A 7,161-nucleotide genomic window follows, 5' to 3' on the forward strand; every position below is an offset into this window, starting at 1 on the left:
TATTATTATTATTATTATTATTATTATTATTATATTATTATTATTATTATTATTATTATTATTATTATTATTATTATTATTATTATTATTATTGTTGTTTTCGAAGATGAGGGTTAGTTTAATTGATCAATATTTTAAGGACGAATTTTCTGACCTAAAACTTTAATATGTCATATTTTTATTTCAAGAGTCGGGCAGAGAAGTCATGCATGGTAGATATTAATCTGTCTACTTACAACTTAAGAATGTATTTTGCTTTTGCCATTATCGCACCCATAATGTATCCAAAACAATTCATTAATAAATTTAGATTATATTGTCCAGACCAGTTTACTGTTACTTCTATCCTCCTTGTGCAAACTCCGAAACTGCAATTGTATCCAAAATGCGATCCGTTCAGACTTGTGCTACAAAATTGATGATGAGACGACATTTACCCGGATGTTTTTGGATTCAATGGAAGTGGTCAGAACAATAAGTAGGTAGGGTGAGTCATATATATTACTGAGATTAGAGTTCGGACACCATTAGTTTCTTAGAAACTTTCGATGAATGGACAATCTATTTATAGAAATGATGAAAATGTAAAGCGCAGCCAAGCGTAACGATATGGTCTCTTGATGAATATCGATAGGTAAGCCAGGATGCAACATAAATGTTACCTAAGTCTACGTCAAGACACAAGTCATATTTAACATAGAATGTTGTCAATCCAATACGCTTCAACAGCCGTAACGTCACTTCCCTCGTAATGACGCATGGTAACTTAGTAACTGGCGGACGCCCTTATGAAATATTTCTCCGACGAGCATAAAAGCGTATCCAGAGGGGAAAAAAAACATTATAAATCTGATCATGTTTTGACTTTTACACATTCTGATCCCAAGACATACGAAAAGTTTTAACCAGCATGTAGAATAAAAAGTACATATTTTCTTTGTTTAGAACCACGATGACCGCCGTTGCTGGGCGACGTGACATCAGAGTATTGAATCCAATTGAAGGCTGCTTATCCAAAAGTAGTTAAGTTAAATTTTCAACTTTTTGAGATTTTCGTCCATGAGTTAAACTGAAACGTTAAAAACGTAGAAACGCTATTTAAAGCATCATGTGACACTAGAATGTCCTTAGATTTTTATAAATTTGAAGCCTATGATGAAATGATAGACTGGATGAGTTTTTGTTCATTTATTTTTTAAGTGAACAATCCAAATATCTTAAAAAGAGAAAAACAATGGAAATAAGGAGTTTCTGAAAACCACTCTTCAATTTTGTAATGCATTTAAGTAAAATGCTCTTAAATTATGCTGCCACATTAAATGTACAAACAAACAAATATATGTGCAACACTAAACGTTTTAGAGCCTATTACGAATGATTTCATGAGAAATTGCACCCCCCCCCACTTCCCTCCCAACACGTGGTCTAAAAGCAATGATGAAGAGATGAGTGACGTTAATCTCATTTATTCTATTGGAAGACATGATTTCAGTTTAAATGGATTATCTTTTTGATGAAATGAAAGTAAGTGTTCAATCTATTTCTATTATATTAAACGGCATTTCAATGAATTGTTTTTGAGTCATCGAATTTAAACTCAATTTTATAAAATAAGCCAGTTCTTTTTCGAATGGAACAACTCTGTTGATGACCATGTACTTATTTTACACCCGCATGTGGTGAGCGAATATGACAAAAATGTCTTTTCCAAGGACTAAACTTTGAGCTCGCTCCTCAAAAGCTGGCCTCGACCGCCCTGAACCTACCGACCCGAGACGAATGTCGTAACACAAAATCACAAAGCCATAAGTAGGTCTTAACTAGACAAACCCTTGATAATTTTTAAAAGAAAAGTAACAATATTGAGGATAAATTTGAGAGTAAATTTATAGATATAATGAAGTTGACGTCACTCGGGTCTTTGTCATTGTTGTTTTGTTGGGTTTTTTTTGCCATCCACGCTTATGGGTAATTCTCACTAAACTGTCTTATCCAGACTATAAAATTTCATGGTAACACATAGTTTAGTGCGTTGGTCAATTATACTTCCGGATGGCAATCCTGTGAGCTTCTTAACCAAGCGCATACGATCTATATCGAGGTTTTCATCTAATCATTAAGGCGCTTTTACAAGTTAAAAGAACATCACAAATCTAACAATTACAAAGGAGAAGCACCAATATGAGTGATAAATGATAGTAAATTTATAGATGCTTTGTGATTGGCTAATAAACTCACATTTCCATCCGGTAATATTACGGACTAACACATAAACATATGTGTGACCTTGAACGTTTATAATCTGGTTAATACAGTACGTAGGAAGCCCCATAAATCAATGTGCGAAACTCGCAGATGAGAGAGAGAGAGCTGGCGAATCATGATCTCCAACGTCGTGTCCGACATGGAACATCGGTAAGGTAAGGTAATACAGTTTAGTGAGAATTACTCACAGAAATGGATGGAAAAATACCCAAAAAAAAAAAAAAATAACAAAGACCTGAGTGACGTCAACTTCGTTATATCTATGTCGAGACTTTTGCCCGAGAATGGATACAGTTTTAAAAGATGCGATAAACCAAAATTTCATAATTCTTTCATTATTGACGTAAATTACACTATCTTTTTTCTGGCTTCATCTAGCCTTTTTTTCCAACATAAAACCGATTCGAGACGCTGAGTCACATATGCTTTGATGAAAGGAATAAATATGTTAAGGTAATTAATATGCTTCAGAAGACTTCTCGTTTGTTTGCACACACGCGCACACAAACACAGTCATACAGATGAAAGTTAGAAAATTAATTTTTAAAATTGTCTTAATACGGCAAACAAAACATGCACCTACGATTTATTTGACAAAATATATCTATTTGAAGAATAATTAATATCCAATTGAAATCAATTTTGTGTTTTTACTATCTATACTCTATACTATTTGGCCAGAAACTCGTCCTTCTTATATTGATCGATTAAAATGATCCTCATCCAGTTAAAAACTCTCAAACCTGGAACTTCAGGAAGTTGCAGGCGGGTTTGGGACTGTTTTCGACAAGATGAAGATCATGTTAATAAGCCATTATTTTTAAAACGAGTTTTTTTGTTGTTGTTAATGTTGTTTTTTTTTTTTTTGTTTTTTTTTCTGGCCAAAACCTTTAAATGTTTGGTTCGTCAGAGAACGGCTTTCTGTACTCTTATACACTGTAAAGTGTTATCAATGTACTCTAAAATAATAATTGGGTCTAAATTTATGTTTGGAATTCAATTTAGAGACCCAGATTTGTGTATGAAATAATAAGAGGCCGATTTGTAAGTAGGTATTATTTAAATTTCATAAAAATAATTGCGACAGAAAATGAGAAGGGGATGGGTTGTGTAAGGATGTTGAGACTGGGAGAGAGAGAGAGAGAGAGAGAGAGAGAGAGAGAGAGAGAGAGAGAGAGAGAGAAAGAGTGGGAGAGAGAGATAGAGAGAGAGAGAGGGAGGGAGAGAGAGGGGAGAGAGAGGGAGAGAGAAAGAGAGAGGAGTGGCTCATAACAAATTAAAGAAAGAGAAGGATACACTGTTATTATTATTATTATTATTATTATTATTATTATTATTATTATTATTATTATTATTATTATTGTTTGAGATGATTGTGAGAGAGAGAGAGAGAGAGAGAGAGAGAGAGAGAGAGAGAGAGAGAGAGGGAGAGAGAAAGAGAGAGGAGTGGCTCATAACAAATTAAAGAAAGAGAAGGATACATTGTTATTATTATTATTATTATTATTATTATTATTATATTATTATATTATTAGTATTATTATATTATTATTATTATTATTATTATTATTATTATTTTATTATTATTTATTATTATTATTATTATATTATTATTATTATTATTTATTATTATTATTATTATTATTATTATTATTATTATTATTAGTATTATTATTATTATTATTATCATCATCATAAAATTATTATTATTATTATTATTATTATTATTATTATTATTATTATTATTATTATTATTATTATTAGTTATTATTATTATTATTAATAATATAATATTATTATATTATTATCATATATAATTATTATTATTATTATTACTATTATTACTATTATTATTATTATTATTATTATTATTATTATATGGCCTGTTGTGGGAATGAATGAAACATTTTTAGACTCATACTTTGAGCTTGGCAACGGCAAAGTCGTGGGAATGCGATCTATAAGTGTTCATGTTTATGTGTTTTATTTATCTTATTTACTCTCTATCAATACATTTGTAATGACTCAAATTCTAAAAGTTTAAATTGAATCCAATTCAAAACATAAGACGTCTTTCACAGCCATTCGTCACATGGACGCCTGAGTTTATATATGTTTCTCTAACTTGAAACGGATAATAACAATTACTTGTCACCCTTTGATAGGACGCTAGTCTGTCGCAAAGTTCTTTCCGCCAGATCCAATAGACCCAGCTACCCAATCACTACTGGACAGACAGACAGGAGGTTATGAGGGTGGAGTATGGGGGGGGGGGGGGGGGTAAAAAAATCTCGACTTCATGTGGGATCTATCTTTGTTCCTTCGCTTGTTTAAATGAGTGCTCTACCAACTGAGCTATCGGAACCCCAGCATTAGATTCACCCCGACATAAACACTGCTTTTAAACGACTGGTCTCAAATAGCAGTAAAGATATACGAATACAATAACATCTAGTCTTGTGGAATTTAATATAATGAAAATTATTAGTTTGCACTTAACGTTATGCGAATGAAATTAATGACAAATTTATATTCAAATAACTTCGTCTAATTCCAGATAATTATTTAGAATTTTTGTACTCTAGAAATTTCAGTCCATGTGTAATTAGATAAAACTTTTAGATAAAGAACAGTTTTTTTTGGGTGTGTTAACCCATTTGAAGCTTCTATCAATAAGTTATGCAATTGCCGTTCTATGAAAAGACATGTATTTATAACTTTAGCCAGGAAACTCATCCTTCTACATATTCATCAATTTAAACGACACTCGGCAGAAACTATTAAACCTGGGACTTCTGGAACGTAACGAAAACGACTTTTTAGCACAGCTTTAGTAATGTTCAGTTTCATATGTAGTTATTGTTATTATTCTGAAATAAGTCTCATCTCGATGGTTCATTTGGTAAAGAACTAGCCTATCAAGGAAAGGGATTAGTATCTGTTTCGGGCGAAGTCGAAGTTTGTTTTGTTTTTGTTTTTTAATCGACCCTTCTGTAAACCAAGCAAATATTGGGTAGATGGGACTAGTAATATATGACAGAAAGTAATTTATAATAGGCTAGCAACTTCTGCAGATGGCAGTAAGAAATTATTTTGGTTCGTTTAACTCTTTCCTTACCAGCCATTTTTTTAGAATTTCCCCCGAAAATTTACACCCACCCAACACAAAAACAGACTTTTCTTACTCAAACAAAAAAGTAACAAGTGAATTCTATGCAGATTGTAATTCGGCAAAATGATGTCTACAACGCAGTGTGTAAGTTTAGTAATTATAGCTGTGCTCACAGCATTTATTAACATTTTGTGACGTGGAAGTGAAATCAGAATGAGACAATTGTCTGTTGCATCGTAACGACTGTGACAATTTTCCTATGGTTGGTAACGAGAGGGTTAACGCAAGAGAAAACAGGATAATTTCCTTCTCCACGGAACTGTCGGCTTTGGAGTTTTGACTTTTTAGAAAATGGGATGCATTCAATTCTCGACGAGAAAAGGTTAACAAAAATGCCTTGAGTTCACAGAATTATGAAACTTCCCTGATATGTAATGAAAGATAAGTGAATTTTTCAAATATGTGACTAGTTGATTCAACACGTTATTATTATGTTGAAGATGATTATAGGATAAAACTTTCGACTCTTATAGCCAGAAATATAGGAATTATGCCAATATTGTTTAAATATAATAATAATAATAATAATAATAATAATAATAATAATAATAATAATAATAATAATAATAATAATAATAATAATAATAATATTATTATTATTATTATATATATATATATATATATATATATATATAATATAATATATATATATATAGAATATACGAGTCTTACAATTTTCCTTTTTATAGTACTCGACGCATTCCTATTCACTTCACGAGCTTGCGAGTATAGTTTGAAACTACAAACGAATAATATTACTCTAATGTAAAAACTATTATGCGTATCTAAACTAAAAAAACAATGAAACCAAGACTCCGAGCGAGAAACAGGCAAATATTTAAAACAGTAAAGGGCTGATCAAGTGTGTTTGGAAGTGCTAGAAAAAGAAAGAAAGACAGAAAAGATACAAGAAAAAAAAACCATAAGTCGACAGATTTTTTGGGATGGTTTTATGTTTTCTTGTATTAATCTTTCTTGCTTTGTCTGGCACCTTTCATACACACTTGTTCAGTTCTTTATCTTACACTGGTGCCTGCTCCTTAATTCCCTAATATTAATATTTAAAACAGTCCAACGATAGAGAAAGAAAAGTCGTGACCTCATGCTTTCTGCTTCTCTGCTTCTCCAGTTACAAAACCTTAGAAGTTAATATGTAACCAGTCAGTAATCAGAGTAATAATGAATAGGTTACAAACAGAACCATAAGGTTGAATAAGTACGAGGTGACAGGATTCATAGGCATATTTCAAGGATTCCGGGATGTACAAAAGATCGACAATGGATAATCTTATTGACGACCAGCAATTATTTAGGCCAGAAAATATTTTTTTAAAAATAATAATAAAATTCCATTTATTCATCCCATATGGGAAATTTGTCTCTAGGGTTCATTCCAAGGGAAGACTGGAATAACCCAGGACGAGGTGACTTGCTTGGTCAAGGCCAGACAGAGCAGCAGCGAGTGATCGAACTCGGTACCTTTCGTGTACGAAGCAAATACCGTACCGCTGAGCCACGCGCCCCCCCCCCCCTAATTAATAAGATGTCAGCATTCTGAAACCAGAAGATTATTTAAACAAGGTATGTATTCAGTCCTCCGGAAGAGCGGTTTTACACGTCCAATGAGATTGGAACCAGTTTTTTTGACATCACACTTTTATTCTCTATTAAAATTTACAAAACTGTTTTTAACTCTCTCCTTACCAGCCATTTCCAGAATGTCC

The 7,161-nt window shown here is 32.1% G+C and overlaps 1 protein-coding gene across 7 annotated transcripts in view; it reads right to left on the bottom strand.

Annotated features, from left to right (window-relative positions):
• Window positions 1-7,161, bottom strand: part of LOC144959123 (uncharacterized) — a 256,474-nt gene that overhangs the window by 14,934 nt on the left and 234,379 nt on the right. The window lies entirely within an intron of this gene.

Source organism: Berghia stephanieae, chromosome 13, assembly GCF_034508935.2.
Source record: "Berghia stephanieae isolate SIO BIC M18660-M18661 chromosome 13, UCSD_Bste_1.3, whole genome shotgun sequence".
NCBI lineage: Eukaryota > Metazoa > Mollusca > Gastropoda > Nudibranchia > Aeolidiidae > Berghia > Berghia stephanieae.